The sequence below is a fragment of the Pangasianodon hypophthalmus genome, chromosome 1 (genome assembly GCF_027358585.1).
Source record: "Pangasianodon hypophthalmus isolate fPanHyp1 chromosome 1, fPanHyp1.pri, whole genome shotgun sequence".
Taxonomy (NCBI): Eukaryota; Metazoa; Chordata; class Actinopteri; order Siluriformes; family Pangasiidae; genus Pangasianodon; species Pangasianodon hypophthalmus.
In genome coordinates this window covers 9,943,691-9,962,708 of record NC_069710.1, presented here as the reverse complement: position 1 = coordinate 9,962,708, position 19,018 = coordinate 9,943,691, and the positions used below count along the sequence as shown (strand labels likewise).

General features: G+C 43.6%; 18 non-coding genes across 18 annotated transcripts; all 18 read right to left on the bottom strand.

Moving 5' to 3' along the window:
• Positions 1-1,138: 1,138 nt before the first annotated feature.
• Positions 1,139-1,252, bottom strand: LOC128320709 (U5 spliceosomal RNA). The gene has a single exon (XR_008304284.1). It is a non-coding gene; the product is annotated as a U5 spliceosomal RNA (small nuclear RNA).
• An 888-nt stretch (positions 1,253-2,140) lies between these two features.
• LOC128320855 (U5 spliceosomal RNA) lies at positions 2,141-2,254 on the bottom strand. The gene has a single exon (XR_008304441.1). It is a non-coding gene; the product is annotated as a U5 spliceosomal RNA (small nuclear RNA).
• Positions 2,255-3,122: 868 nt separating this feature from the next.
• LOC128320708 (U5 spliceosomal RNA) lies at positions 3,123-3,236 on the bottom strand. Its single transcript, XR_008304282.1, has one exon. It is a non-coding gene; the product is annotated as a U5 spliceosomal RNA (small nuclear RNA).
• Positions 3,237-4,125: 889 nt separating this feature from the next.
• LOC128320707 (U5 spliceosomal RNA) lies at positions 4,126-4,239 on the bottom strand. Its single transcript, XR_008304281.1, has one exon. It is a non-coding gene; the product is annotated as a U5 spliceosomal RNA (small nuclear RNA).
• Positions 4,240-5,103: 864 nt separating this feature from the next.
• On the bottom strand, positions 5,104-5,217 carry LOC128320706 (U5 spliceosomal RNA). The gene has a single exon (XR_008304280.1). It is a non-coding gene; the product is annotated as a U5 spliceosomal RNA (small nuclear RNA).
• Positions 5,218-6,105: 888 nt separating this feature from the next.
• LOC128320881 (U5 spliceosomal RNA) lies at positions 6,106-6,219 on the bottom strand. Its single transcript, XR_008304477.1, has one exon. It is a non-coding gene; the product is annotated as a U5 spliceosomal RNA (small nuclear RNA).
• An 864-nt stretch (positions 6,220-7,083) lies between these two features.
• LOC128320705 (U5 spliceosomal RNA) lies at positions 7,084-7,197 on the bottom strand. Its single transcript, XR_008304279.1, has one exon. It is a non-coding gene; the product is annotated as a U5 spliceosomal RNA (small nuclear RNA).
• An 888-nt stretch (positions 7,198-8,085) lies between these two features.
• LOC128320880 (U5 spliceosomal RNA) lies at positions 8,086-8,199 on the bottom strand. Its single transcript, XR_008304476.1, has one exon. It is a non-coding gene; the product is annotated as a U5 spliceosomal RNA (small nuclear RNA).
• Positions 8,200-9,063: 864 nt separating this feature from the next.
• LOC128320704 (U5 spliceosomal RNA) lies at positions 9,064-9,177 on the bottom strand. Its single transcript, XR_008304278.1, has one exon. It is a non-coding gene; the product is annotated as a U5 spliceosomal RNA (small nuclear RNA).
• An 888-nt stretch (positions 9,178-10,065) lies between these two features.
• Positions 10,066-10,179, bottom strand: LOC128320702 (U5 spliceosomal RNA). Its single transcript, XR_008304276.1, has one exon. It is a non-coding gene; the product is annotated as a U5 spliceosomal RNA (small nuclear RNA).
• Positions 10,180-11,067: 888 nt separating this feature from the next.
• LOC128320879 (U5 spliceosomal RNA) lies at positions 11,068-11,181 on the bottom strand. The gene has a single exon (XR_008304473.1). It is a non-coding gene; the product is annotated as a U5 spliceosomal RNA (small nuclear RNA).
• An 864-nt stretch (positions 11,182-12,045) lies between these two features.
• LOC128320701 (U5 spliceosomal RNA) lies at positions 12,046-12,159 on the bottom strand. Its single transcript, XR_008304275.1, has one exon. It is a non-coding gene; the product is annotated as a U5 spliceosomal RNA (small nuclear RNA).
• Positions 12,160-13,047: 888 nt separating this feature from the next.
• LOC128320699 (U5 spliceosomal RNA) lies at positions 13,048-13,161 on the bottom strand. The gene has a single exon (XR_008304273.1). It is a non-coding gene; the product is annotated as a U5 spliceosomal RNA (small nuclear RNA).
• Positions 13,162-14,297: 1,136 nt separating this feature from the next.
• On the bottom strand, positions 14,298-14,411 carry LOC128320698 (U5 spliceosomal RNA). Its single transcript, XR_008304272.1, has one exon. It is a non-coding gene; the product is annotated as a U5 spliceosomal RNA (small nuclear RNA).
• Positions 14,412-15,279: 868 nt separating this feature from the next.
• Positions 15,280-15,393, bottom strand: LOC128320697 (U5 spliceosomal RNA). Its single transcript, XR_008304270.1, has one exon. It is a non-coding gene; the product is annotated as a U5 spliceosomal RNA (small nuclear RNA).
• Positions 15,394-16,281: 888 nt separating this feature from the next.
• LOC128320696 (U5 spliceosomal RNA) lies at positions 16,282-16,395 on the bottom strand. The gene has a single exon (XR_008304269.1). It is a non-coding gene; the product is annotated as a U5 spliceosomal RNA (small nuclear RNA).
• Positions 16,396-17,263: 868 nt separating this feature from the next.
• LOC128320694 (U5 spliceosomal RNA) lies at positions 17,264-17,377 on the bottom strand. Its single transcript, XR_008304267.1, has one exon. It is a non-coding gene; the product is annotated as a U5 spliceosomal RNA (small nuclear RNA).
• An 888-nt stretch (positions 17,378-18,265) lies between these two features.
• LOC128320693 (U5 spliceosomal RNA) lies at positions 18,266-18,379 on the bottom strand. The gene has a single exon (XR_008304265.1). It is a non-coding gene; the product is annotated as a U5 spliceosomal RNA (small nuclear RNA).
• Between the last annotated feature and the right edge of the window lie 639 nt (positions 18,380-19,018).

The window sequence follows — 19,018 nt, the reverse complement described above, 5'->3', positions numbered from 1 at the left end:
ACCAAGAAGGCCCAGGCCTCCGAAACTCTTTTGGAAAGCTAGAAAGCTGGCCCAGGGTGAGGTGGCTTGTGCCGACCTCGTACACCTTGATGGCTTTGATAGCTATTGCAAAAAGGCAGAGCAGCAGCTATAGATGTAGGATTTGTTTAGAGTCAGATATGGGCTACAGATTGCATTAAGACCTATTTTGCCCCCTCCTTTTTCCACTGAGCAGTGCTGAACCAATTACAATTTACATCTGTTTTTTTTTTTTTTTTTTTTTTTAAAGTACCATAGGGTACTTTGCCTTTTTTCATTGGCAGGAGCTATAAAAGATATCAGGGTGGAGGCAGGGTGCTCAAGGTACCTTACCCTGAGCCAGATTACTAGTTCCCAATCACTTATAGAGATAGCCATTCGTTCCCATTCATTCATTCATTCGCTCAGTCACTGACTCACTGACTGTTTAAGCCATGTTGGAATTGGCTGTGGGTCTGGAGTTCTGTCACTTACTTCACTCTAGCTGTTCCTATTGTTCTGGTCTTTGCGGTGTTCCTAGAGAAAGAACCATAGGGTGCTTTGCCTTTTTTCTTTGGCAGGAGCTATAAAAGATATCAGGGTGGAGGCAGGGTGCTCAAGGTACCTTACCCTGAGCCAGATTACTAGTTCCCAATCACTTATAGAGATAGCCATTCGTTCCCATTCATTCATTCATTCGCTCAGTCACTGACTCACTGACTGTTTAAGCCATGTTGGAATTGGCTGTGGGTCTGGAGTTCTGTCACTTACTTCACTCTAGCTGTTCCTATTGTTCTGGTCTTTGCCCTGAGCCAGATTACTAGCTCCCAATCATTTATAGAGATAGCCATTCGTTCCCATTCATTCATTCACTCAGTCACTGACTGTTTAAGCCATGTTGGAACTAGCTGTGGGTCTGGGGTTCTGTCTTGTACTTCACTCTAGCCGTCCCTATTGTTCTGGTCTTTGTGGTGTTCCTAGAGAAAGAACCAATGTAGACAATGGGTGGTAGCGGTTGATTTGCCAGCCTTGGACGTGGGGGAAAAAAAGTAAGGCTCTTACCGGTTTAATTATTTATTTATTCATAGATTCCCTCACTTAGACTCCATCCCCAACAGAGCCTTGGCCATCTCTTAGGCCAGCTTTGCAACAGGACAGCCCAGATAAATAAGTAGAACTCATCAACATTCCACCCCACAGAAATCTTTAGTAAAAGGTGAAAGATTTACGTGTGAATAAAGAGAAACCTGAGCTACAAACCAAGAAGGCCCAGGCCTCCGAAACTCTTTTGGAAAGCTAGAAAGCTGGCCCAGGGTGAGGTGGCTTGTGCCGACCTCGTACACCTTGATGGCTTTGATAGCTATTGCAAAAAGGCAGAGCAGCAGCTATAGATGTAGGATTTGTTTAGAGTCAGATATGGGCTACAGATTCCATTAAGACCTATTTTGCCCCCTCCTTTTTCCACTGAGCAGTGCTGAACCAATTACAATTTACATCTGTTTTTTTTTTGTTTTTTTTTTTTTTTAAAGTACCATAGGGTACTTTGCCTTTTTTCATTGGCAGGAGCTATAAAAGATATCAGGGTGGAGGCAGGGTGCTCAAGGTACCTTACCCTGAGCCAGATTACTAGTTCCCAATCACTTATAGAGATAGCCATTCGTTCCCATTCATTCATTCCTTCATTCACTCAGTCACTGACTCACTGACTGTTTAAGCCATGTTGGAATTGGCTGTGGGTCTGGAGTTCTGTCACTTACTTCACTCTAGCTGTTCCTATTGTTCTGGTCTTTGCCCTGAGCCAGATTACTAGCTCCCAATCATTTATAGAGATAGCCATTCGTTCCCATTCATTCATTCACTCAGTCACTGACTGTTTAAGCCATGTTGGAACTAGCTGTGGGTCTGGGGTTCTGTCTTGTACTTCACTCTAGCCGTCCCTATTGTTCTGGTCTTTGTGGTGTTCCTAGAGAAAGAACCAATGTAGACAATGGGTGGTAGCGGTTGATTTGCCAGCCTTGGATGTGGCGAAAAAAAAGTAAGGCTCTTACCTGTTTACTTATTTATTTATTCATAGATTCCCTCACTTAGACTCCATCCCCAACAGAGCCTTGGCCATCTCTTAGGCCAAACCACGAAACGGCCAGCTTTGCAACAGGACAGCCCAGATAAATAAGTAGAACTCATCAACATTCCACCCCACAGAAATCTTTAGTAAAAGGTGAAAGATTTACGTGTGAATAAAGAGAAACCTGCGCTACAAACCAAGAAGGCCCAGGCCTCCGAAACTCTTTTGGAAAGCTAGAAAGCTGGCCCAGGGTGAGGTGGCTTGTGCCGACCTCGTACACCTTGATGGCTTTGATAGCTATTGCAAAAAGGCAGAGCAGCAGCTATAGATGTAGGATTTGTTTAGAGTCAGATATGGGCTACAGATTGCATTAAGACCTATTTTGCCCCCTCCTTTTTCCACTGAGCAGTGCTGAACCAATTACAATTTACATCTGTTTTTTTTTTTTTTTTTTTTTTTTTTAAAGTACCATAGGGTACTTTGCCTTTTTTCATTGGCAGGAGCTATAAAAGATATCAGGGTGGAGGCAGGGTGCTCAAGGTACCTTACCCTGAGCCAGATTACTAGTTCCCAATCACTTATAGAGATAGCCATTCGTTCCCATTCATTCATTCATTCGCTCAGTCACTGACTCACTGACTGTTTAAGCCATGTTGGAATTGGCTGTGGGTCTGGAGTTCTGTCACTTACTTCACTCTAGCTGTTCCTATTGTTCTGGTCTTTGCCCTGAGCCAGATTACTAGCTCCCAATCATTTATAGAGATAGCCATTCGTTCCCATTCATTCATTCACTCAGTCACTGACTGTTTAAGCCATGTTGGAACTAGCTGTGGGTCTGGGGTTCTGTCTTGTACTTCACTCTAGCCGTCCCTATTGTTCTGGTCTTTGTGGTGTTCCTAGAGAAAGAACCAATGTAGACAATGGGTGGTAGCGGTTGATTTGCCAGCCTTGGACGTGGGGGAAAAAAAGTAAGGCTCTTACCGGTTTAATTATTTATTTATTCATAGATTCCCTCACTTAGACTCCATCCCCAACAGAGCCTTGGCCATCTCTTAGGCCAGCTTTGCAACAGGACAGCCCAGATAAATAAGTAGAACTCATCAACATTCCACCCCACAGAAATCTTTAGTAAAAGGTGAAAGATTTACGTGTGAATAAAGAGAAACCTGAGCTACAAACCAAGAAGGCCCAGGCCTCCGAAACTCTTTTGGAAAGCTAGAAAGCTGGCCCAGGGTGAGGTGGCTTGTGCCGACCTCGTACACCTTGATGGCTTTGATAGCTATTGCAAAAAGGCAGAGCAGCAGCTATAGATGTAGGATTTGTTTAGAGTCAGATATGGGCTACAGATTCCATTAAGACCTATTTTGCCCCCTCCTTTTTCCACTGAGCAGTGCTGAACCAATTACAATTTACATCTGTTTTTTTTTTTGTTTTTTTTTTTTTTTAAAGTACCATAGGGTACTTTGCCTTTTTTCATTGGCAGGAGCTATAAAAGATATCAGGGTGGAGGCAGGGTGCTCAAGGTACCTTACCCTGAGCCAGATTACTAGTTCCCAATCACTTATAGAGATAGCCATTCGTTCCCATTCATTCATTCCTTCATTCACTCAGTCACTGACTCACTGACTGTTTAAGCCATGTTGGAATTGGCTGTGGGTCTGGAGTTCTGTCACTTACTTCACTCTAGCTGTTCCTATTGTTCTGGTCTTTGCCCTGAGCCAGATTACTAGCTCCTAATCACTTATAGAGATAGCCATTCGTTCCCATTCATTCATTCACTCAGTCACTGACTGTTTAAGCCATGTTGGAACTAGCTGTGGGTCTGGGGTTCTGTCTTGTACTTCACTCTAGCCGTCCCTATTGTTCTGGTCTTTGCGGTGTTCCTAGAGAAAGAACCAATGTAGACAATGGGTGGTAGCGGTTGATTTGCCAGCCTTGGATGTGGCGAAAAAAAAGTAAGGCTCTTACCTGTTTACTTATTTATTTATTCATAGATTCCCTCACTTAGACTCCATCCCCAACAGAGCCTTGGCCATCTCTTAGGCCAAACCATGAAACGGCCAGCTTTGCAACAGGACAGCCCAGATAAATAAGTAGAACTCATCAACATTCCACCCCACAGAAATCTTTAGTAAAAGGTGAAAGATTTACGTGTGAATAAAGAGAAACCTGAGCTACAAACCAAGAAGGCCCAGGCCTCCGAAACTCTTTTGGAAAGCTAGAAAGCTGGCCCAGGGTGAGGTGGCTTGTGCCGACCTCGTACACCTTGATGGCTTTGATAGCTATTGCAAAAAGGCAGAGCAGCAGCTATAGATGTAGGATTTGTTTAGAGTCAGATATGGGCTACAGATTGCATTAAGACCTATTTTGCCCCCTCCTTTTTCCACTGAGCAGTGCTGAACCAATTACAATTTACATCTGTTTTTTTTTTTTTTTTTTTTTTAAAGTACCATAGGGTACTTTGCCTTTTTTCATTGGCAGGAGCTATAAAAGATATCAGGGTGGAGGCAGGGTGCTCAAGGTACCTTACCCTGAGCCAGATTACTAGTTCCCAATCACTTATAGAGATAGCCATTCGTTCCCATTCATTCATTCATTCGCTCAGTCACTGACTCACTGACTGTTTAAGCCATGTTGGAATTGGCTGTGGGTCTGGAGTTCTGTCACTTACTTCACTCTAGCTGTTCCTATTGTTCTGGTCTTTGCCCTGAGCCAGATTACTAGCTCCCAATCATTTATAGAGATAGCCATTCGTTCCCATTCATTCATTCACTCAGTCACTGACTGTTTAAGCCATGTTGGAACTAGCTGTGGGTCTGGGGTTCTGTCTTGTACTTCACTCTAGCCGTCCCTATTGTTCTGGTCTTTGTGGTGTTCCTAGAGAAAGAACCAATGTAGACAATGGGTGGTAGCGGTTGATTTGCCAGCCTTGGACGTGGGGGAAAAAAAGTAAGGCTCTTACCGGTTTAATTATTTATTTATTCATAGATTCCCTCACTTAGACTCCATCCCCAACAGAGCCTTGGCCATCTCTTAGGCCAGCTTTGCAACAGGACAGCCCAGATAAATAAGTAGAACTCATCAACATTCCACCCCACAGAAATCTTTAGTAAAAGGTGAAAGATTTACGTGTGAATAAAGAGAAACCTGAGCTACAAACCAAGAAGGCCCAGGCCTCCGAAACTCTTTTGGAAAGCTAGAAAGCTGGCCCAGGGTGAGGTGGCTTGTGCCGACCTCGTACACCTTGATGGCTTTGATAGCTATTGCAAAAAGGCAGAGCAGCAGCTATAGATGTAGGATTTGTTTAGAGTCAGATATGGGCTACAGATTCCATTAAGACCTATTTTGCCCCCTCCTTTTTCCACTGAGCAGTGCTGAACCAATTACAATTTACATCTGTTTTTTTTTTGTTTTTTTTTTTTTTTAAAGTACCATAGGGTACTTTGCCTTTTTTCATTGGCAGGAGCTATAAAAGATATCAGGGTGGAGGCAGGGTGCTCAAGGTACCTTACCCTGAGCCAGATTACTAGTTCCCAATCACTTATAGAGATAGCCATTCGTTCCCATTCATTCATTCCTTCATTCACTCAGTCACTGACTCACTGACTGTTTAAGCCATGTTGGAATTGGCTGTGGGTCTGGAGTTCTGTCACTTACTTCACTCTAGCTGTTCCTATTGTTCTGGTCTTTGCCCTGAGCCAGATTACTAGCTCCTAATCACTTATAGAGATAGCCATTCGTTCCCATTCATTCATTCACTCAGTCACTGACTGTTTAAGCCATGTTGGAACTAGCTGTGGGTCTGGGGTTCTGTCTTGTACTTCACTCTAGCCGTCCCTATTGTTCTGGTCTTTGCGGTGTTCCTAGAGAAAGAACCAATGTAGACAATGGGTGGTAGCGGTTGATTTGCCAGCCTTGGATGTGGCGAAAAAAAAGTAAGGCTCTTACCTGTTTACTTATTTATTTATTCATAGATTCCCTCACTTAGACTCCATCCCCAACAGAGCCTTGGCCATCTCTTAGGCCAAACCACGAAACGGCCAGCTTTGCAACAGGACAGCCCAGATAAATAAGTAGAACTCATCAACATTCCACCCCACAGAAATCTTTAGCAAAAGGTGAAAGATTTACGTGTGAATAAAGAGAAACCTGCGCTACAAACCAAGAAGGCCCAGGCCTCCGAAACTCTTTTGGAAAGCTAGAAAGCTGGCCCAGGGTGAGGTGGCTTGTGCCGACCTCGTACACCTTGATGGCTTTGATAGCTATTGCAAAAAGGCAGAGCAGCAGCTATAGATGTAGGATTTGTTTAGAGTCAGATATGGGCTACAGATTGCATTAAGACCTATTTTGCCCCCTCCTTTTTCCACTGAGCAGTGCTGAACCAATTACAATTTACATCTGTTTTTTTTTTTTTTTTTTTTTTAAAGTACCATAGGGTACTTTGCCTTTTTTCATTGGCAGGAGCTATAAAAGATATCAGGGTGGAGGCAGGGTGCTCAAGGTACCTTACCCTGAGCCAGATTACTAGTTCCCAATCACTTATAGAGATAGCCATTCGTTCCCATTCATTCATTCATTCGCTCAGTCACTGACTCACTGACTGTTTAAGCCATGTTGGAATTGGCTGTGGGTCTGGAGTTCTGTCACTTACTTCACTCTAGCTGTTCCTATTGTTCTGGTCTTTGCCCTGAGCCAGATTACTAGCTCCCAATCATTTATAGAGATAGCCATTCGTTCCCATTCATTCATTCACTCAGTCACTGACTGTTTAAGCCATGTTGGAACTAGCTGTGGGTCTGGGGTTCTGTCTTGTACTTCACTCTAGCCGTCCCTATTGTTCTGGTCTTTGTGGTGTTCCTAGAGAAAGAACCAATGTAGACAATGGGTGGTAGCGGTTGATTTGCCAGCCTTGGACGTGGGGGAAAAAAAGTAAGGCTCTTACCGGTTTAATTATTTATTTATTCATAGATTCCCTCACTTAGACTCCATCCCCAACAGAGCCTTGGCCATCTCTTAGGCCAGCTTTGCAACAGGACAGCCCAGATAAATAAGTAGAACTCATCAACATTCCACCCCACAGAAATCTTTAGTAAAAGGTGAAAGATTTACGTGTGAATAAAGAGAAACCTGAGCTACAAACCAAGAAGGCCCAGGCCTCCGAAACTCTTTTGGAAAGCTAGAAAGCTGGCCCAGGGTGAGGTGGCTTGTGCCGACCTCGTACACCTTGATGGCTTTGATAGCTATTGCAAAAAGGCAGAGCAGCAGCTATAGATGTAGGATTTGTTTAGAGTCAGATATGGGCTACAGATTCCATTAAGACCTATTTTGCCCCCTCCTTTTTCCACTGAGCAGTGCTGAACCAATTACAATTTACATCTGTTTTTTTTTTGTTTTTTTTTTTTTTTAAAGTACCATAGGGTACTTTGCCTTTTTTCATTGGCAGGAGCTATAAAAGATATCAGGGTGGAGGCAGGGTGCTCAAGGTACCTTACCCTGAGCCAGATTACTAGTTCCCAATCACTTATAGAGATAGCCATTCGTTCCCATTCATTCATTCCTTCATTCACTCAGTCACTGACTCACTGACTGTTTAAGCCATGTTGGAATTGGCTGTGGGTCTGGAGTTCTGTCACTTACTTCACTCTAGCTGTTCCTATTGTTCTGGTCTTTGCCCTGAGCCAGATTACTAGCTCCTAATCACTTATAGAGATAGCCATTCGTTCCCATTCATTCATTCACTCAGTCACTGACTGTTTAAGCCATGTTGGAACTAGCTGTGGGTCTGGGGTTCTGTCTTGTACTTCACTCTAGCCGTCCCTATTGTTCTGGTCTTTGCGGTGTTCCTAGAGAAAGAACCAATGTAGACAATGGGTGGTAGCGGTTGATTTGCCAGCCTTGGATGTGGCGAAAAAAAAGTAAGGCTCTTACCTGTTTACTTATTTATTTATTCATAGATTCCCTCACTTAGACTCCATCCCCAACAGAGCCTTGGCCATCTCTTAGGCCAAACCACGAAACGGCCAGCTTTGCAACAGGACAGCCCAGATAAATAAGTAGAACTCATCAACATTCCACCCCACAGAAATCTTTAGCAAAAGGTGAAAGATTTACGTGTGAATAAAGAGAAACCTGCGCTACAAACCAAGAAGGCCCAGGCCTCCGAAACTCTTTTGGAAAGCTAGAAAGCTGGCCCAGGGTGAGGTGGCTTGTGCCGACCTCGTACACCTTGATGGCTTTGATAGCTATTGCAAAAAGGCAGAGCAGCAGCTATAGATGTAGGATTTGTTTAGAGTCAGATATGGGCTACAGATTGCATTAAGACCTATTTTGCCCCCTCCTTTTTCCACTGAGCAGTGCTGAACCAATTACAATTTACATCTGTTTTTTTTTTTGTTTTTTTTTTAAAGTACCATAGGGTACTTTGCCTTTTTTCATTGGCAGGAGCTATAAAAGATATCAGGGTGGAGGCAGGGTGCTCAAGGTACCTTACCCTGAGCCAGATTACTAGTTCCCAATCACTTATAGAGATAGCCATTCGTTCCCATTCATTCATTCATTCGCTCAGTCACTGACTCACTGACTGTTTAAGCCATGTTGGAATTGGCTGTGGGTCTGGAGTTCTGTCACTTACTTCACTCTAGCTGTTCCTATTGTTCTGGTCTTTGCCCTGAGCCAGATTACTAGCTCCCAATCATTTATAGAGATAGCCATTCGTTCCCATTCATTCATTCACTCAGTCACTGACTGTTTAAGCCATGTTGGAACTAGCTGTGGGTCTGGGGTTCTGTCTTGTACTTCACTCTAGCCGTCCCTATTGTTCTGGTCTTTGTGGTGTTCCTAGAGAAAGAACCAATGTAGACAATGGGTGGTAGCGGTTGATTTGCCAGCCTTGGACGTGGGGGAAAAAAAGTAAGGCTCTTACCGGTTTAATTATTTATTTATTCATAGATTCCCTCACTTAGACTCCATCCCCAACAGAGCCTTGGCCATCTCTTAGGCCAGCTTTGCAACAGGACAGCCCAGATAAATAAGTAGAACTCATCAACATTCCACCCCACAGAAATCTTTAGTAAAAGGTGAAAGATTTACGTGTGAATAAAGAGAAACCTGAGCTACAAACCAAGAAGGCCCAGGCCTCCGAAACTCTTTTGGAAAGCTAGAAAGCTGGCCCAGGGTGAGGTGGCTTGTGCCGACCTCGTACACCTTGATGGCTTTGATAGCTATTGCAAAAAGGCAGAGCAGCAGCTATAGATGTAGGATTTGTTTAGAGTCAGATATGGGCTACAGATTCCATTAAGACCTATTTTGCCCCCTCCTTTTTCCACTGAGCAGTGCTGAACCAATTACAATTTACATCTGTTTTTTTTTTGTTTTTTTTTTTTTTTAAAGTACCATAGGGTACTTTGCCTTTTTTCATTGGCAGGAGCTATAAAAGATATCAGGGTGGAGGCAGGGTGCTCAAGGTACCTTACCCTGAGCCAGATTACTAGTTCCCAATCACTTATAGAGATAGCCATTCGTTCCCATTCATTCATTCCTTCATTCACTCAGTCACTGACTCACTGACTGTTTAAGCCATGTTGGAATTGGCTGTGGGTCTGGAGTTCTGTCACTTACTTCACTCTAGCTGTTCCTATTGTTCTGGTCTTTGCCCTGAGCCAGATTACTAGCTCCTAATCACTTATAGAGATAGCCATTCGTTCCCATTCATTCATTCACTCAGTCACTGACTGTTTAAGCCATGTTGGAACTAGCTGTGGGTCTGGGGTTCTGTCTTGTACTTCACTCTAGCCGTCCCTATTGTTCTGGTCTTTGCGGTGTTCCTAGAGAAAGAACCAATGTAGACAATGGGTGGTAGCGGTTGATTTGCCAGCCTTGGATGTGGCGAAAAAAAAGTAAGGCTCTTACCTGTTTACTTATTTATTTATTCATAGATTCCCTCACTTAGACTCCATCCCCAACAGAGCCTTGGCCATCTCTTAGGCCAAACCATGAAACGGCCAGCTTTGCAACAGGACAGCCCAGATAAATAAGTAGAACTCATCAACATTCCACCCCACAGAAATCTTTAGTAAAAGGTGAAAGATTTACGTGTGAATAAAGAGAAACCTGAGCTACAAACCAAGAAGGCCCAGGCCTCCGAAACTCTTTTGGAAAGCTAGAAAGCTGGCCCAGGGTGAGGTGGCTTGTGCCGACCTCGTACACCTTGATGGCTTTGATAGCTATTGCAAAAAGGCAGAGCAGCAGCTATAGATGTAGGATTTGTTTAGAGTCAGATATGGGCTACAGATTCCATTAAGACCTATTTTGCCCCCTCCTTTTTCCACTGAGCAGTGCTGAACCAATTACAATTTACATCTGTTTTTTTTTTGTTTTTTTTTTTTTTTAAAGTACCATAGGGTACTTTGCCTTTTTTCATTGGCAGGAGCTATAAAAGATATCAGGGTGGAGGCAGGGTGCTCAAGGTACCTTACCCTGAGCCAGATTACTAGTTCCCAATCACTTATAGAGATAGCCATTCGTTCCCATTCATTCATTCCTTCATTCACTCAGTCACTGACTCACTGACTGTTTAAGCCATGTTGGAATTGGCTGTGGGTCTGGAGTTCTGTCACTTACTTCACTCTAGCTGTTCCTATTGTTCTGGTCTTTGCCCTGAGCCAGATTACTAGCTCCTAATCACTTATAGAGATAGCCATTCGTTCCCATTCATTCATTCACTCAGTCACTGACTGTTTAAGCCATGTTGGAACTAGCTGTGGGTCTGGGGTTCTGTCTTGTACTTCACTCTAGCCGTCCCTATTGTTCTGGTCTTTGCGGTGTTCCTAGAGAAAGAACCAATGTAGACAATGGGTGGTAGCGGTTGATTTGCCAGCCTTGGATGTGGCGAAAAAAAAGTAAGGCTCTTACCTGTTTACTTATTTATTTATTCATAGATTCCCTCACTTAGACTCCATCCCCAACAGAGCCTTGGCCATCTCTTAGGCCAAACCACGAAACGGCCAGCTTTGCAACAGGACAGCCCAGATAAATAAGTAGAACTCATCAACATTCCACCCCACAGAAATCTTTAGCAAAAGGTGAAAGATTTACGTGTGAATAAAGAGAAACCTGCGCTACAAACCAAGAAGGCCCAGGCCTCCGAAACTCTTTTGGAAAGCTAGAAAGCTGGCCCAGGGTGAGGTGGCTTGTGCCGACCTCGTACACCTTGATGGCTTTGATAGCTATTGCAAAAAGGCAGAGCAGCAGCTATAGATGTAGGATTTGTTTAGAGTCAGATATGGGCTACAGATTGCATTAAGACCTATTTTGCCCCCTCCTTTTTCCACTGAGCAGTGCTGAACCAATTACAATTTACATCTGTTTTTTTTTTTTTTTTTTTTTTAAAGTACCATAGGGTACTTTGCCTTTTTTCATTGGCAGGAGCTATAAAAGATATCAGGGTGGAGGCAGGGTGCTCAAGGTACCTTACCCTGAGCCAGATTACTAGTTCCCAATCACTTATAGAGATAGCCATTCGTTCCCATTCATTCATTCATTCGCTCAGTCACTGACTCACTGACTGTTTAAGCCATGTTGGAATTGGCTGTGGGTCTGGAGTTCTGTCACTTACTTCACTCTAGCTGTTCCTATTGTTCTGGTCTTTGCCCTGAGCCAGATTACTAGCTCCCAATCATTTATAGAGATAGCCATTCGTTCCCATTCATTCATTCACTCAGTCACTGACTGTTTAAGCCATGTTGGAACTAGCTGTGGGTCTGGGGTTCTGTCTTGTACTTCACTCTAGCCGTCCCTATTGTTCTGGTCTTTGTGGTGTTCCTAGAGAAAGAACCAATGTAGACAATGGGTGGTAGCGGTTGATTTGCCAGCCTTGGACGTGGGGGAAAAAAAGTAAGGCTCTTACCGGTTTAATTATTTATTTATTCATAGATTCCCTCACTTAGACTCCATCCCCAACAGAGCCTTGGCCATCTCTTAGGCCAGCTTTGCAACAGGACAGCCCAGATAAATAAGTAGAACTCATCAACATTCCACCCCACAGAAATCTTTAGTAAAAGGTGAAAGATTTACGTGTGAATAAAGAGAAACCTGAGCTACAAACCAAGAAGGCCCAGGCCTCCGAAACTCTTTTGGAAAGCTAGAAAGCTGGCCCAGGGTGAGGTGGCTTGTGCCGACCTCGTACACCTTGATGGCTTTGATAGCTATTGCAAAAAGGCAGAGCAGCAGCTATAGATGTAGGATTTGTTTAGAGTCAGATATGGGCTACAGATTCCATTAAGACCTATTTTGCCCCCTCCTTTTTCCACTGAGCAGTGCTGAACCAATTACAATTTACATCTGTTTTTTTTTTGTTTTTTTTTTTTTTTAAAGTACCATAGGGTACTTTGCCTTTTTTCATTGGCAGGAGCTATAAAAGATATCAGGGTGGAGGCAGGGTGCTCAAGGTACCTTACCCTGAGCCAGATTACTAGTTCCCAATCACTTATAGAGATAGCCATTCGTTCCCATTCATTCATTCCTTCATTCACTCAGTCACTGACTCACTGACTGTTTAAGCCATGTTGGAATTGGCTGTGGGTCTGGAGTTCTGTCACTTACTTCACTCTAGCTGTTCCTATTGTTCTGGTCTTTGCCCTGAGCCAGATTACTAGCTCCTAATCACTTATAGAGATAGCCATTCGTTCCCATTCATTCATTCACTCAGTCACTGACTGTTTAAGCCATGTTGGAACTAGCTGTGGGTCTGGGGTTCTGTCTTGTACTTCACTCTAGCCGTCCCTATTGTTCTGGTCTTTGCGGTGTTCCTAGAGAAAGAACCAATGTAGACAATGGGTGGTAGCGGTTGATTTGCCAGCCTTGGATGTGGCGAAAAAAAAGTAAGGCTCTTACCTGTTTACTTATTTATTTATTCATAGATTCCCTCACTTAGACTCCATCCCCAACAGAGCCTTGGCCAACTCTTAGGCCAAACCATGAAACGGCCAGCTTTGCAACAGGACAGCCCAGATAAATAAGTAGAACTCATCAACATTCCACCCCACAGAAATCTTTAGTAAAAGGTGAAAGATTTACGTGTGAATAAAGAGAAACCTGAGCTACAAACCAAGAAGGCCCAGGCCTCCGAAACTCTTTTGGAAAGCTAGAAAGCTGGCCCAGGGTGAGGTGGCTTGTGCCGACCTCGTACACCTTGATGGCTTTGATAGCTATTGCAAAAAGGCAGAGCAGCAGCTATAGATGTAGGATTTGTTTAGAGTCAGATATGGGCTACAGATTGCATTAAGACCTATTTTGCCCCCTCCTTTTTCCACTGAGCAGTGCTGAACCAATTACAATTTACATCTGTTTTTTTTTTTTTTTTTTTTTTAAAGTACCATAGGGTACTTTGCCTTTTTTCATTGGCAGGAGCTATAAAAGATATCAGGGTGGAGGCAGGGTGCTCAAGGTACCTTACCCTGAGCCAGATTACTAGTTCCCAATCACTTATAGAGATAGCCATTCGTTCCCATTCATTCATTCATTCGCTCAGTCACTGACTCACTGACTGTTTAAGCCATGTTGGAATTGGCTGTGGGTCTGGAGTTCTGTCACTTACTTCACTCTAGCTGTTCCTATTGTTCTGGTCTTTGCGGTGTTCCTAGAGAAAGAACCATAGGGTGCTTTGCCTTTTTTCTTTGGCAGGAGCTATAAAAGATATCAGGGTGGAGGCAGGGTGCTCAAGGTACCTTACCCTGAGCCAGATTACTAGTTCCCAATCACTTATAGAGATAGCCATTCGTTCCCATTCATTCATTCATTCGCTCAGTCACTGACTCACTGACTGTTTAAGCCATGTTGGAATTGGCTGTGGGTCTGGAGTTCTGTCACTTACTTCACTCTAGCTGTTCCTATTGTTCTGGTCTTTGCCCTGAGCCAGATTACTAGCTCCTAATCACTTATAGAGATAGCCATTCGTTCCCATTCATTCATTCACTCAGTCACTGACTGTTTAAGCCATGTTGGAACTAGCTGTGGGTCTGGGGTTCTGTCTTGTACTTCACTCTAGCCGTCCCTATTGTTCTGGTCTTTGCGGTGTTCCTAGAGAAAGAACCAATGTAGACAATGGGTGGTAGCGGTTGATTTGCCAGCCTTGGATGTGGCGAAAAAAAAGTAAGGCTCTTACCTGTTTACTTATTTATTCATAGATTCCCTCACTTAGACTCCATCCCCAACAGAGCCTTGGCCATCTCTTAGGCCAGCTTTGCAACAGGACAGCCCAGATAAATAAGTAGAACTCATCAACATTCCACCCCACAGAAATCTTTAGTAAAAGGTGAAAGATTTACGTGTGAATAAAGAGAAACCTGAGCTACAAACCAAGAAGGCCCAGGCCTCCGAAACTCTTTTGGAAAGCTAGAAAGCTGGCCCAGGGTGAGGTGGCTTGTGCCGACCTCGTACACCTTGATGGCTTTGATAGCTATTGCAAAAAGGCAGAGCAGCAGCTATAGATGTAGGATTTGTTTAGAGTCAGATATGGGCTACAGATTGCATTAAGACCTATTTTGCCCCCTCCTTTTTCCACTGAGCAGTGCTGAACCAATTACAATTTACATCTGTTTTTTTTTTGTTTTTTTTTTTTTTTAAAGTACCATAGGGTACTTTGCCTTTTTTCATTGGCAGGAGCTATAAAAGATATCAGGGTGGAGGCAGGGTGCTCAAGGTACCTTACCCTGAGCCAGATTACTAGTTCCCAATCACTTATAGAGATAGCCATTCGTTCCCATTCATTCATTCCTTCATTCACTCAGTCACTGACTCACTGACTGTTTAAGCCATGTTGGAATTGGCTGTGGGTCTGGAGTTCTGTCACTTACTTCACTCTAGCTGTTCCTATTGTTCTGGTCTTTGCCCTGAGCCAGATTACTAGCTCCTAATCACTTATAGAGATAGCCATTCGTTCCCATTCATTCATTCACTCAGTCACTGACTGTTTAAGCCATGTTGGAACTAGCTGTGGGTCTGGGGTTCTGTCTTGTACTTCACTCTAGCCGTCCCTATTGTTCTGGTCTTTGCGGTGTTCCTAGAGAAAGAACCAATGTAGACAATGGGTGGTAGCGGTTGATTTGCCAGCCTTGGATGTGGCGAAAAAAAAGTAAGGCTCTTACCTGTTTACTTATTTATTCATAGATTCCCTCACTTAGACTCCATCCCCAACAGAGCCTTGGCCATCTCTTAGGCCAGCTTTGCAACAGGACAGCCCAGATAAATAAGTAGAACTCATCAACATTCCACCCCACAGAAATCTTTAGTAAAAGGTGAAAGATTTACGTGTGAATAAAGAGAAACCTGAGCTACAAACCAAGAAGGCCCAGGCCTCCGAAACTCTTTTGGAAAGCTAGAAAGCTGGCCCAGGGTGAGGTGGCTTGTGCCGACCTCGTACACCTTGATGGCTTTGATAGCTATTGCAAAAAGGCAGAGCAGCAGCTATAGATGTAGGATTTGTTTAGAGTCAGATATGGGCTACAGATTGCATTAAGACCTATTTTGCCCCCTCCTTTTTCCACTGAGCAGTGCTGAACCAATTACAATTTACATCTGTTTTTTTTTTGTTTTTTTTTTTTTTTAAAGTACCATAGGGTACTTTGCCTTTTTTCATTGGCAGGAGCTATAAAAGATATCAGGGTGGAGGCAGGGTGCTCAAGGTACCTTACCCTGAGCCAGATTACTAGTTCCCAATCACTTATAGAGATAGCCATTCGTTCCCATTCATTCATTCCTTCATTCACTCAGTCACTGACTCACTGACTGTTTAAGCCATGTTGGAATTGGCTGTGGGTCTGGAGTTCTGTCACTTACTTCACTCTAGCTGTTCCTATTGTTCTGGTCTTTGCCCTGAGCCAGATTACTAGCTCCTAATCACTTATAGAGATAGCCATTCGTTCCCATTCATTCATTCACTCAGTCACTGACTGTTTAAGCCATGTTGGAACTAGCTGTGGGTCTGGGGTTCTGTCTTGTACTTCACTCTAGCCGTCCCTATTGTTCTGGTCTTTGCGGTGTTCCGAGAGAAAGAACCAATGTAGACAATGGGTGGTAGCGGTTGATTTGCCAGCCTTGGATGTGGCGAAAAAAAAGTAAGGCTCTTACCTGTTTACTTATTTATTTATTCATAGATTCCCTCACTTAGACTCCATCCCCAACAGAGCCTTGGCCATCTCTTAGGCCAAACCACGAAACGGCCAGCTTTGCAACAGGACAGCCCAGATAAATAAGTAGAACTCATCAACATTCCACCCCACAGAAATCTTTAGTAAAAGGTGAAAGATTTACGTGTGAATAAAGAGAAACCTGAGCTACAAACCAAGAAGGCCCAGGCCTCCGAAACTCTTTTGGAAAGCTAGAAAGCTGGCCCAGGGTGAGGTGGCTTGTGCCGACCTCGTACACCTTGATGGCTTTGATAGCTATTGCAAAAAGGCAGAGCAGCAGCTATAGATGTAGGATTTGTTTAGAGTCAGATATGGGCTACAGATTGCATTAAGACCTATTTTGCCCCCTCCTTTTTCCACTGAGCAGTGCTGAACCAATTACAATTTACATCTGTTTTTTTTTTGTTTTTTTTTTTTTTTAAAGTACCATAGGGTACTTTGCCTTTTTTCATTGGCAGGAGCTATAAAAGATATCAGGGTGGAGGCAGGGTGCTCAAGGTACCTTACCCTGAGCCAGATTACTAGTTCCCAATCACTTATAGAGATAGCCATTCGTTCCCATTCATTCATTCCTTCATTCACTCAGTCACTGACTCACTGACTGTTTAAGCCATGTTGGAATTGGCTGTGGGTCTGGAGTTCTGTCACTTACTTCACTCTAGCTGTTCCTATTGTTCTGGTCTTTGCCCTGAGCCAGATTACTAGCTCCTAATCACTTATAGAGATAGCCATTCGTTCCCATTCATTCATTCACTCAGTCACTGACTGTTTAAGCCATGTTGGAACTAGCTGTGGGTCTGGGGTTCTGTCTTGTACTTCACTCTAGCCGTCCCTATTGTTCTGGTCTTTGCGGTGTTCCTAGAGAAAGAACCAATGTAGACAATGGGTGGTAGCGGTTGATTTGCCAGCCTTGGATGTGGCGAAAAAAAAGTAAGGCTCTTACCTGTTTACTTATTTATTCATAGATTCCCTCACTTAGACTCCATCCCCAACAGAGCCTTGGCCATCTCTTAGGCCAGCTTTGCAACAGGACAGCCCAGATAAATAAGTAGAACTCATCAACATTCCACCCCACAGAAATCTTTAGTAAAAGGTGAAAGATTTACGTGTGAATAAAGAGAAACCTGAGCTACAAACCAAGAAGGCCCAGGCCTCCGAAACTCTTTTGGAAAGCTAGAAAGCTGGCCCAGGGTGAGGTGGCTTGTGCCGACCTCGTACACCTTGATGGCTTTGATAGCTATTGCAAAAAGGCAGAGCAGCAGCTATAGATGTAGGATTTGTTTAGAGTCAGATATGGGCTACAGATTGCATTAAGACCTATTTTGCCCCCTCCTTTTTCCACTGAGCAGTGCTGAACCAATTACAATTTACATCTGTTTTTTTTTTGTTTTTTTTTTTTTTTAAAGTACCATAGGGTACTTTGCCTTTTTTCATTGGCAGGAGCTATAAAAGATATCAGGGTGGAGGCAGGGTGCTCAAGGTACCTTACCCTGAGCCAGATTACTAGTTCCCAATCACTTATAGAGATAGCCATTCGTTCCCATTCATTCATTCCTTCATTCACTCAGTCACTGACTCACTGACTGTTTAAGCCATGTTGGAATTGGCTGTGGGTCTGGAGTTCTGTCACTTACTTCACTCTAGCTGTTCCTATTGTTCTGGTCTTTGCCCTGAGCCAGATTACTAGCTCCTAATCACTTATAGAGATAGCCATTCGTTCCCATTCATTCATTCACTCAGTCACTGACTGTTTAAGCCATGTTGGAACTAGCTGTGGGTCTGGGGTTCTGTCTTGTACTTCACTCTAGCCGTCCCTATTGTTCTGGTCTTTGCGGTGTTCCTAGAGAAAGAACCAATGTAGACAATGGGTGGTAGCGGTTGATTTGCCAGCCTTGGATGTGGCGAAAAAAAAGTAAGGCTCTTACCTGTTTACTTATTTATTTATTCATAGATTCCCTCACTTAGACTCCATCCCCAACAGAGCCTTGGCCATCTCTTAGGCCAAACCACGAAACGGCCAGCTTTGCAACAGGACAGCCCAGATAAATAAGTAGAACTCATCAACATTCCACCCCACAGAAATCTTTAGTAAAAGGTGAAAGATTTACGTGTGAATAAAGAGAAACCTGAGCTACAAACCAAGAAGGCCCAGGCCTCCGAAACTCTTTTGGAAAGCTAGAAAGCTGGCCCAGGGTGAGGTGGCTTGTGCCGACCTCGTACACCTTGATGGCTTTGATAGCTATTGCAAAAAGGCAGAGCAGCAGCTATAGATGTAGGATTTGTTTAGAGTCAGATATGGGCTACAGATTGCATTAAGACCTATTTTGCCCCCTCCTTTTTCCACTGAGCAGTGCTGAACCAATTACAATTTACATCTGTTTTTTTTTTTTTTTTTTTTTTTTTTTAAAGTACCATAGGGTACTTTGCCTTTTTTCATTGGCAGGAGCTATAAAAGATATCAGGGTGGAGGCAGGGTGCTCAAGGTACCTTACCCTGAGCCAGATTACTAGTTCCCAATCACTTATAGAGATAGCCATTCGTTCCCATTCATTCATTCCTTCATTCACTCAGTCACTGACTCACTGACTGTTTAAGCCATGTTGGAATTGGCTGTGGGTCTGGAGTTCTGTCACTTACTTCACTCAAGCTGTTCCTATTGTTCTGGTCTTTGCGGTGTTCCTAGAGAAAGAACCATAGGGTGCTTTGCCTTTTTTCTTTGGCAGGAGCTATAAAAGATATCAGGGTGGAGGCAGGGTGCTCAAGGTACCTTACC